Source organism: Mastomys coucha, unplaced genomic scaffold (assembly GCF_008632895.1).
Source record: "Mastomys coucha isolate ucsf_1 unplaced genomic scaffold, UCSF_Mcou_1 pScaffold19, whole genome shotgun sequence".
Taxonomy (NCBI): Eukaryota; Metazoa; Chordata; class Mammalia; order Rodentia; family Muridae; genus Mastomys; species Mastomys coucha.
Window position 1 is genome coordinate 1877566 of NW_022196901.1, and position 12413 is coordinate 1889978.

General features: G+C 40.8%; 1 protein-coding gene across 9 annotated transcripts in view; it reads right to left on the bottom strand.

The window, feature by feature from the left end:
• Cdk14 (cyclin dependent kinase 14) overlaps positions 1 to 12413 on the bottom strand; it is a 596871-nt gene that overhangs the window by 136373 nt on the left and 448085 nt on the right. The window lies entirely within an intron of this gene.

The following is a 12413-nucleotide window of genomic DNA, read 5'->3' on the forward strand; positions in this document are numbered from 1 at the left end:
TAACCAAGGCACTGTTGCTCTCAGTGCTCTAGGACTGCTCTTCTCCACTGTATTTATAAATGTACAAACTCAACTGGCTCTTCTCACTGTAAGAAGAGGACTTCGGAGCTGTAGCATTTCTGTTAAGCCATAATACTTCCCTAGAAATAATTTGGTAAGAGCCAACTCACTGGATGATTAACAACTAATATAGATAAAAAAATCACAATGCAACACCTAGATGACAGTAAAGATCCAAAGGACTAGCAAAAAAGATGGCTCAGCAGACCTGACACCAAGCCTGGTAACCTGAGCTCCATCCCTAGGACTCAGATGTCCCAAGAAAGTCAGTTCCCACAGGTTATTTTCAGACTTCTGTATTCATGTCCTAGCATGTGCACCAGCAAACACGCATGCACACATGCACACGCGGGCGCGCGCACACACACACACATGTGCGGACACACACACACACACACACACACACACACTACAAATTAGAAGTAACAAAATTAGGAGGACTAAGAGCAAGAATAGATGTATATATGATACATTGAACATTAGCATTTAAAAGATCACATAAAGTTGAGAGAGAAAAGTGGTGGGGTGGAGAGATATTGGAGGGAGGCAACAGGGAGAAGACTTCGTCAGAACACATTATATAAATGCAGGAATAGAGTTAAATATTCTGGGTAGAAATGCCTTTTTTTTTTTGTTCTTGGAACAACAAAAACCATCCTGCCAGGGGTGAGTGTGTATTAACAGGAGGCTGCATAATTTAAGACCTACATTTTGTCGACATATCTATTCTAACCTTATCTTATGAAGAAGCTTGAAGAATTGGTATCTGCGTCTTGCTAGTTTCAAATCTTTGTCTATTAAGGTTTTTTTCCGTATGAACCTTCATCTGACTGCATTATTAATATCAAGTTGCCTAAAGTGCTGGCAACCCGGAAGTGGCTGTTACATCATAGAGACCTACACAGAATGATTTTCCTGCAGATAACTTTCCCGTTTATGAAGAGAAAACCTATGGATCTTTACATTGCAGGTATCTGGCTTTGCACAGGGAAGGTCATCTCAAAGCCATTACTATAAAACTACACATGCCATATAGCTCCTTGTCTTACTCAGCTATGTCCTGAGTAAGGGGATACTCGGGTTTTACTAAACAAGAGTCTCACTACCAGCCAATCTTACATCTCTCTCTTGAGGAGGAGGCTGTAAAACCGAGGGGACCAGGCCTACAAAAATGGTTGCACAGGGAGCACAGGAGAAGCTGAGGCAGAGTTTGAAGGCAAGCCCAGCCTTCCAGGAGGCAGGAGAAGGCGGCATGCCATACGCTAATGGCCTTAAAGGTCTATCTGTGTCTTCAAGCCCACAGTATCAGCACAATGTAGGCAACTGAAGATGTGAGGTTTCAGCTCTTCTGTAAAGGCACGGATGGCAGTGTTTTAAAACTGGAGAGAAGAAAATGTTATTTGATTACTCAGGAGATCACAAGAAAATTTCCAACAGAATACTGGTACTGTATCAGAATCTTACACCAACAGGACTTAGGTGTAGTCACTGCAAATAGCTGTTTCACACATAAACACACAACCAAGTTAGGAAATGTGTTAATTGCGTCAAGCTTCTGTGCACAGTTTATCACATTCTCTAAATTCTGTGTTTATCTTTGGAAATCTAGACACACCTAGGTGACGAAGCTTATCAGCAAATCATCCAGCACCCACAGAATCAGTGTGACCAAGGGACACACTCTGAAACTCCATTTCAGACACTCAAGAGAAAGACATCCGATATTCAACAAAATTGAAGAGTCTGAAATATGAAAACCTCTCAGATGTTCCAAGAGAAACTAAACCCTGGGACAGAGTCAAGGAATTGGATTTAATTCTGCAGCTACACAGGATATAAGTGTGAAAAAAAATATCACAGTCGTTTCCTAACTGAAAAACTTAATCCACCCCCTTAATATATTCTGCTAAGCTTTTGCTATGAGCTATTCAGATGTTATGTTGTGGCCAATTATGTAGCCGATGTGGTAGCCACTAGCCGCACATAAATATCGAAATTAGCAACCGTTAAATCTCACAGAATTCTCAGATCAATGGCACCCAGCCACATTTTAAATTATCCAGTAGCAACATGTGGCTAGTGCCTAGGATACGCCAACAGAGAAGTACAGGACCTTCATCGGCTACACATAAGGACCCACTGGACAGATCCACTCCAGTTCTTTCAATACTTCTAGAAACTTCTAAATATCCTCAAAGGAACTGGGTGGTTTCAGCACTGTCACGTGCTGGCTCTTGAGATGAACAGTGGACCCTGGGTTAAGAAAACAAAGAATGTGTCTTGTAGCAGAAAGTATAGCCCTAGGTCATGGACTCACCCTGCAGATGTGGGGGCTGACAAAAGAAGAGGCTCTGTTTTAGGCTGAAGTCCACAATGGAGAGAACCATTTCTCCTTTACCTAAGTTAAGAGACAGTAGGTTTCTTATGGTGTTTACAACCTCAAAGAAAGGAAGGTGGGAGGGAGTCTTAGGATAGAAAAACCAATGCTTGTGACTAGACACAAAACTCCAAATGTAAACTTTAGTCAGGGTGAAAACAAACAAACAAACAAACAGAGAACAATTCTCTTTGTATCTAAAATGTAAGTATGTGCTTAATCCTACTTGGAGGCAAAACATAAGAGCTGGTGTGACTCTTAATTAGTAGTATCTTTGTAGTAGCCTACAAAGTAGCTGAGCCCATTCCTAAAACCATTATCTAATGACACCTAATTTATTGACAATGGCAGACAGTCTAAGCAAGCAGATATCTGGGTTCTATACAGAAGAAATTCTAATCATTTTGCTAGAGGGGAAAAATAGCTCCTTACCTCATATTTTAGAGAGTTAAGCAGCTGCCCTGCAGTGTTTTGTTGTTTGTTTCATCAGAGCATGCTGCCCCCTACAGGTCATGTGAGCATGCACATGTGTAAGGTTCACAGGAGTTCATTGTAATCATTTGTAAAGGTAAGACAGGGAAAAAGGAGGTGAGGAAGAGGCCATGTATAGGGTTGTATCTACATGTCTTCAAGCTTTTAGGGACAAGATGAGAAGCAACCAACACATATGGTACAGCTTAAAACCCCTGCATCTTCAGCTGATATATGTATGAGAAGTCATAAGCAGCCCTATGGCTCCATGGCAGTTTTCTTAAGAAACTTGTGAGTATGTTGGCAGCCCTTCTGTCCCTGTTTTAAATATGAAGGACAGGGTGCCAAAGAAAAAGGAGGAAGGTGGGCTCATGTGGATTTACAGCTGTTACTAACACCTCCAAAGTGTCAGTGTCCATTTTGATGTAAAGATCAGTAAGTGGGAACTCAATTCTAAATGGGAACATGAAACAAATGAGTCTAGAGCCACACATATAACCTTATCCTTAAGTGTCTCAGCTTTTAAGCCCACATATAATAAAGTGATTACAATTTGGCCTGAGAAAGGAGATCAGGCCTTCCTCTTTATTTTAAATATATTCTTCTCTAACAGTCAAGACATATATATGTTTTCCCCTCCCTCTCTCCTCTCCTCTCTCATCTCCTCTCATCTCCTTCTCCCACCCTCTCTGCCCCTCTCCTCCATCTCTCTCTCTCTTTCTCTGTCTGTCTGTCTCTCCCTCCCTCTCCCCCCCTCTCTATGCTCCACAGCTGGTGTGGTTATTAGTTCAGCCACTAAAGGGTTTATCTGGACAAACATCACAAAGATGATAGCTGATTTAATTGAATTTATGATCAAATGTTTTTCACTTCAGGAAGAGTGGGAAATCACTTATGGGGAGATTTGAATAATTTAAGGGAAGTTCTCTGTTTGGCATGATGTTTGTATATCAAGTCTTGGGGGATTAAATGCAGCTGAGGACTAGCAAAGATTTCATATACAGATACACAAAGATAGTCAGTAAAACAATGTAACGATGAGAGGGCCAGGCATCAGTCTCTTTCTCTTCCCATTGTGTGCCTTTTCATGTACGTGCTGTTTGCAGAATGAGCAATAACACAAACACACACACACACACAGAGAGAGAGAGAGAGAGAGAGAGAAAGAGAGAGAGAGAGAGAGAAACAGTAAGAGAGACAGAGCGACAAAGGACAGTGCAATAGCGAGAGACAGAGACAGAAAGAGAAAAGAGTGATACAGAGACAGAGACATAGATTGATAGATAGATGATAGATAGATAGATAGATAGTCAGAATGATAGACAGCAAGACAGTGAGAGACAGAGAGAGATCAATTGCATACCAAAAGCAAACTGTTCTGATGTCCTCCAATGTCACTGCTGAAAATTATATAAAGATGCTCTTAGGCAAAAACAAAGAAAGAATGGATTAGAAAGTGTTATACACACACACACACACACACACACACACACACTCACACTCACATACACATATGACATTTTATACATTGTTATTGATAAAGATAGAATCTGCTAATAAGATCATTAGCTTTATAGATAAATTGAACCAATTTCTGGATTTATGCCTAAGAGTATGGACCTAGCCCAGTGTCTGAAGAGAAGGGCTTAGTCAACATTAGAGACAGAAGCAGTGAAGCCAGGCCCCCAGCCATTACTCTTTGTGCGGCAGGGGATAAGTCACTGCCCCTTTGCGTTCTCAACATTTGAAATGAAAATAATTCCTTTGAGTTTCACCACTGAAATGACAGATCAAGTGTGGACACCCAGGACCTTTACGTCTGACTTGAAGCCACCTATTCTTTTTGTGCCTTCCAGGACACCATAGGAGGAAAAATCTACTACACATTTGAACTCGGTAACAGCGATTTGTTTGTGGGTTTCTTTCAGTCTAATTGGGAAAACTGTCTCAAAGATGTGTTTCAAGATTTAGGATAAATCACAGCTTTTCATTAATTATGTACAATGCTATTTGTTAACATATCACTCTTAGGAAGGAACTGATGGGGGAGACGGGATTTTGTTTCTGCACAAGTATTTACAAGAAAACAAAATGGTGCTCAAGCACTCGGTATGCTCCTCTGGGAAGGTTGAAGGGCGCTCTAGCTGCCTGGGACCTGTAGAGAAGCAGTGTCCACGGTCAAGGAAAAGACGTTTACTTGGAAATAAACTAAAGTGACCAACAGAGGAAGGCAGAGAGCACTGAGAGGCACAATGGGAGGCAAGCAGGGTATGTGAGGGACTAAGGGTGCTGAAGTCCTGAGTAATTCATGGTCAAGTCTTCAGCCACAGATCTCAGAGAGATTCATGAGCTACTGAAGGTTACAGGGTTCCCAGAGGATCTAGGGTCAGAGCTTTGCTGGAGGCCTTCAAAGGGGATCTTGGCTCCACGCTGTTTCTTGTCATTCATGCCAAAATGTGCAGTCTTCTGTCTTCCCTGCTCACTCTTGGTTCCTATTAATAGCAGGTGTGGGTTGCATATTCTTAGGTGTGTAGGACCACCATGCACACACGGCAGACACACACACCAACATGGATAGCTCCGTAACTGTACTCTCATTGTAAGTGGGAGATAAGCCATTGGAGAAGCTCCATTGGAAAGGTCCCCAATGAGCAGGTCACCTGATTTTACCACAGCCAATTAGGGTGGTGTAGGTGCCAACGACGGCGAAGGATAAGACTGCTGGCTAAAATCATCTTTCTCCACACTCTTCATCATATTGAGGCAGAAAAGTCACTAAATTCATAAACATTTCTTCATCAACAGAAAAGTATATAAAGAAGTGTTAAGGAAAAGGATCAAACTACAGGAGCTTCTAAATAAAGTATTTTTAAAACATTGGCATTTCTGTTTATGTGGGACGTTATAAAAAGTGGCAATTTTCAGCACTCTAAAGCTTAAATGTGAATATATGTATGCAGAGGGTGCAGTGAGAAGGACTGGCACTCGATTTAGGTTTATTTGGAAAATAGAGGCCCCTTCTATAGCATTTTCTAAGTGGCAAGTAGGAAGCTGGCTTCTGCCATATTTTCTGAGCAGAGTGAAGGAAGATCAAGAGGATCAGAACAACAGCGGAGAGGTGAATCCTTCAGGGAGTTCAAAGAGGGTGGAGAACTGTGCGTCTAACCCCTACCAGTTCCCAACAGAAGAGAGAGAGGCAGAGAACACACGGAGGAGAAAGGAAGAGACACTGGCAAATGGCAGAGCCTCTTAGGAGGGAACAGCATGGCGTCTGCAGATGGAAGAGGTGGGGGAGGGATGGCTTCTTGATTCTCTTTGATACTCTTCCTCTGCAGATTTATTACTCCAGAGCTACTGCCTTCTCAGAGTGTTTATAAGTATATACATTTTACATATATATATATACACTTGATATATACTTATTTATATGTATTATATAAATATATACTTGATATATACTGTATATGTATATGTAGTATGGATATATTATGTATATATATTATATATATATATACTTGGTATACATACAACCTTCACCTCCACACACACACACACACACACACAGAGGTATGTATACCAAAAAAGATCTCCAGACATCTAGGTGTAAAATGCAATGTCTTTTAGACATTATATCCATGCTTGTAGAAGCTTGGTACACATTTGCTAAACAAATACTTCACATATTGATTTACAACTGTGCTGCTGAATATGGTAGCTACTAACTACATGTGACTCTTCACATATCAATCAAGTAAATTCAAATTGAGTTGAAGTTGAGCTCCCGAAGCAGACAATCTAATGGTTCCAACAGTGGGTACTGCTGATGTCTGTATTAGAAACGTCAAGCCCAACTTTCAGTTATTACCAGGCTTCCTGAGCATAATCTCTTTTAAAACTCCGTGCTAAGGACACTCAGTGATTCCTCCCTCATGCATAATTTTGAACATATCTACTCTGAACCAGGCAAAGTGGATTACATCTGAGCTAGCTCAGCCTGGGCTTGCTCTGCCTCATCCAAGGCTTATGACTATATAGGGACTCCTTTACCTCCATGTAAACCGAATGGCTTCCTATGATGCCCTGTTAATCACTAATTGCCTCAAGGCCGTCAATACGTTACTCCACGGTGGATGGACCTTACCACTGACCAAGGCTACTCATCTTACAATCCAGAGAGAAACCTGCTCTGTATGTGGCTTTGCCTTCTGTAACTCAGTGCAGAGGAACGTGCTGGAGACATCCAGATTTCTGCCTACCAGAAATGTGAGATAAACATTTTTAGACAACATGCTTGGTCCGTGGCTACAGCGGTCAGAAGATACAATTGCCCACTTCATGTTGGCAGAAGCAGAACCGCCCTGTTGGAATCTGTTCAGGACACACAGATCAAGAAAGGCCTCTCCTGGCAGCCTACCTGCCCCTGGGAGCTCTGGGCTGCTTCAGAAACTGCTGCTGGGTTTTCCTCCTTAATGAGCTGCCCAGCAGAAGGATGGCATTAACCACAGCAGAAGCCCGTGTACTTTTGGATGAAGAGGCCAAAATGTAATCCAAAGGATGAAAAACAATGACTGTTGCCAACTCCTAAGCCTGGCACATACTGCCAATTAGCAAGAGAGAAGATGGCTATTTCCTGTCCATCAGAGGAACGAAACCTGTCACCTGACATACAGCCAACAGCATGGGGCCTGCCCTCAGCCACCACCAGGAACTGTTAATGACAATGGATTTTTGCTACCCTAAAGAAAAGGGACAAGAAATCTGGCTATGCCATGAAATAAAATAACAGGGAATAAGTCCCTCAGGGCAGTGCGGAGGAGGCGAGGAGTTTGACTTGCAGGAAGTGAGTGGGTGACTGGCAGAGCTGTCCCCCTACACTTAGTTGTGAATCCAACCTTCCTCCCACAACAGGACACTCCCCATTAATGCTACAAAGAAGGCATGAGCTGGAGGACTGTGTTCAGAATCCTGAGAACACATTCTTCTTCCATTGAGGATTATAATTAGGTTTCCACTCTATCCTGCTCTTTCTGCTGCATGAAAGCCCAGACTGGGAAGGATGACAGATTTGGAAGAGATCTTTCTACCCAAAGATGTGCTAAGAACAAATAAAACCTGGTTATTTCTAAGTATACTATGATTGGACTCCTTTCATGAGACTCACAGGGGAGTATTTCCCAAGCCGTAATTTTTCAATTGCATTGATCATTTGCCTCTCACCCTGTCTTCATATTGCTATTATTGATCAGTAATCGGAAAACCCTTCTGTTATTTCTCTTTGTCATGGAATGTGCCCCAACTGCATGTTTTCACACACTCTAATTCTACCTGGTTTGGGGGGTTCTAGGACACCTTGTAGGACCCATATGAAATCTCTTATTTTTGACCCTCTCCCATTTCTTCTCAGGACTCCCTGTCTGCAAACTCCTAGGTGCCAAGTTCACCGGATCTGCCTAACTCGTACCCACACAATGATTTGAGGAACTGAACTAATGATTCATTATGAAAACAAATGTTCCCAGGAGCTGCTCTGGCTGGTGTTTGAGCTCCTGAACCTTGAAACCATACCACTTACGTGTGTCCGAGATCAAACAGGAGAGCTGTTGGCTCACATGTTCACAAGGGAACAGAATGTGGTGAAAAACTAGACTCCACACATCCTCCTATTGCTGCACTGAAATCTGCACAAACAGGCAGCTGGTAATCGCGGCCATCCTCAAATTACGAGAGGATGTGATTCCAAAATGTCGGCTTGAGAGCTGATCACCCCATACTCCCCCACCTCAAAGCCAATCAATGATGCAGAGAATAATTTTCTTGAAAATATTATGAAGGGAACTCTCCAGGCACTGAATAAATTAAAACCGCTACTTTGAAGTAAATAGAATTACAACAAAAGTCATCAAGAGTGAACAAAATGTGCAAGTGGAGGACTTTAAGATCTGGCTGACTCAACTGCTCCCCCTAGTGTACAGACTGTGTTCTTACCTTCATCATACTGCTTTGCTGGCCATCTCTAACCTACTTACTTCATAGTATATTTTTTGTTAGGTAATTCTAAATCAACTTCGAACGTGGCAGAGTGGAAAAGATGATCTTTCTGCTTCCTGAAAAGGTGCTGATTTAAGTCTTAATGATTCTCGTCAGGTACCATCGCAAGAAAAACAAATATACGGAGGGAAAGACTCTTCCTCTAGACATTACTTCCTACCTCATGCTTTATGCACGTAGAGTACAACTATCTAACAGGTCATCTTTAAAATGTGCTCTGGAGGTTAAACATCAAATTGGATAAAATATTCAAGGAAAGCTCAAAACCACGATATTGGGCCATTTCTAAAATTTCCAAATTAGGGCTTATGGCTCTGTTAGGATATAGAAACACAGCAGGGAAGTGTTTACTTTTCTATTTTTTTTTTTTTTTCATGACCAAAGGTAGCCTCATCGTGGCCTTGGTATTTACTACACATTTCCAAATACCAACTACACACATTCTTAGGAAGACTCCAGTTATGCTTAATGAGCACATGGATGGCTTGCAGGACCAGCACTTTAGGGGAAGGGTGGGGATGATCCTGGCCTGACCCCATTCAGTATGCGTGGGCCTCACTTTCCCAGCCATGAGCTGTATTTTCCAGATGTGTCTTCTTTGACTTAGCAGTTTATCCTGTTCTCAATTTCAAAACTTTCAAACCTCCCAACTTGTTCAGCTGTTAAAAAGTTCCAAAGCAAGCAAATGTGTTCTTGGAATCTCACCCTCCTCTTTGCCGGAGAATGTACACTAAGGATTCTTCTCCAGCCAAAATAATGAAAGATCTTTTAAGTGGCTGACATTCTTGGTGAACTGCACATACGTGCCAATGTCAGACAACTATAAATAGAGAGATTTACAAGAGACAGAGTGCGAGTCTTCATAATTCCAGTGAAATAAAATGGACTCCTCAGAACGATTAAAACATAGGACATGGTTTTATGGAGTTCAGATTTACCTCCATTTAGCCCCAAATCCCCTTTATGCAGGAAAAGCTTCCTGGATCGTGCACTTTCAGTCTGAGGAAGCCAAGGGCCTCATTTTTCTTTAATGGTAATCACTATTCCTAAACTGATATTTTTCTTTATATTAGGCTTTTCAGTTTGGATACTTACTGCATCTTTTTATATCTTCTACCACTGCTCTGTTATTATAGAATATTAAAAAAAATATATCAGAAGGTAAAATCGTGCTTATGGTTACTGATATAAGTAAAACCAGCTGAATTTTCCCACTGGTGTGAGCTAGGGCAGATGTGGTTCCCAAGTGAACTAGATTATTTGATAGCTATTTAGATGGAAGGTTCTCTAGCTCAAGAAATCTCCATACTCTTTGGCAGGCTAATACCCCAGCAGCTTCCACAGCTTTAACGGTATTGTTACTTAATTCCGAGCTTTAACTTTTTAAATATTGTTACTTAATTTTGCACCTTAATTAATGGCAACCTATTTTTTTGGGGGGGGTTAGCTCATCATCACATATAATCCAAGTAAATTGAATTCCTGGAAATTATTTTTGAATCCATTATTAGAGAATTCAGCAATTGCTTCAGTTTATTAACTTCTACAAATTAAAAAAATTCTACAAAGTAAAACTGGTTATTATTGGCATATATGCATTGTACAAAGTGATTGGATTTCATATTTTCATTAAAACGCACCATTACTTTATCCTATACATCTACATTATCCTTTCCTGTTTTACCCAGACATCAGTCCTTTCTTCCTCTTGAATAGTCACACTGTGCTACTTCCATGTCATTCACCTGCTCCTGTGTGCGTGTGTGCGTGCAAAATCTAGATTCTGTATATAACAGAAAACACTCCATATTTATCTTTCTGATTTTAACATATTTTGTTAGTTTGATGGTTTCCAGTACACCCATCTTCCAGTCTTCCTGCAACAGGACTAACTTAGAATGCAGCCTGCAGTGGGTGTGGCTCCCAGGGAATGGACCCTTTACATGGTGAAAACAACTAGCCTAAGACCCAGCTATATTGCCCTCAGGAACATACGCAGTAGAATCTGCGTCAGCTCACTGCTCAGCTGAGGTTTGCATGGCACGGTTCGTAAGAGTCGACTTAAACTGACCTTGGTGTCCATCAACATGTGGAGATATAAAGAAAAGGTGGTATGCGAATACAATGGAGCTTTGATTAGCCATGAGAAATGAAAAGGGTAAATGAGGAAAGTATCAAGAAATTCATCACCTTTACAGTGAACATAGCCTAGTAATTAAAATGAACTACATGCATTATTTTTTAAAAGCTTCGTAGTAGAGAAAAGTGATCATACCAGCCATTCTTCTAAAGACATGATTAATTTTAAAAAAAGGTTAAATGCTTCAAATTACTACAGAACATAATATAGTCATCCAAAGAGTTTCTCACTATCAGCTGTCCACCATCTCTGCTGACAGCATTGGTCAAAAGCTGTACAAAAGCTGATTCTTGTTCAAAATGTTTCTTATTTTTTATTGTCAATGCCAAAAATTACAATGTCACAACAATACATAGTAAGATTGTTACACCAGATTCTCTACAGAGAACATACTAGAATGAATGAGACTTTACTTAGTAAGGAGCTGCAATAAGTTGCCTTCGGTGTGGTGTTTGAAATGGGATGTCAAACCTAAAGGGACCCTGTTTTCCAGCACCCAGCGTTCCACTCACAGGTTGAACTTGCAAAGCCCAGATTTCCCTATTCTGTCAAGTTTCAAACATACATACATGCATATATATATATATATATATATATGTATATATATGCATATATATATTTATATATGTATTTATATTTTATATGCTTGTTATTACCATTTCTGTGGGCATATGTGGACCTCTATGTGCATGTGGGGTCAGAGGACAACTTTGTAGAGTCAATTTTCACTCTCCTTCTACCTTTATATGCGTGCTGGGGATTAAATTAAGATTGTCAAGACATTGTAGCAACCTTTTTAACCATCATATAAAACCTTTCTACAATAAATCAAAGTATTTTATAAGATCAGATAAAATGAAATAAATGGCGAGGGAAGGGATATTTAAACTTCAGGTGATAAATGGGCTTTGCTCCCCAGTAAGGTTTAGGGGGGAAGCAGGTAAATTGGGGGGAAAAAGAAACATCCATTTTTATCACTTAGTAATCGTAGTCAATGCCATTTGTTAAAAAGTCAGTTATTGTGGTGTATTCTATAAGTGTTAGTCTGCCAATGCTAAAATGTTTCATAAAATTCGGTTATAAGGTGGGCCACAGTAGATTCTAGAATTTGCAGTTCTTATTCAGTGCTTGCTACATTGCTCTAAGAACTTGAAGCCACACTGGCTGTTGGCTCTGTCTAAGCATGGCAGATGGTATGCAAAAAAGGGCTTAATGAATGGATGAGAAGCAGCATCACTGAATGGAACCATGCTGTGATGAACTTACTTGGCCAGTTACAGAAAGGAATGGGGGGGGAGGGAGAGGGAGAGGGTAAGA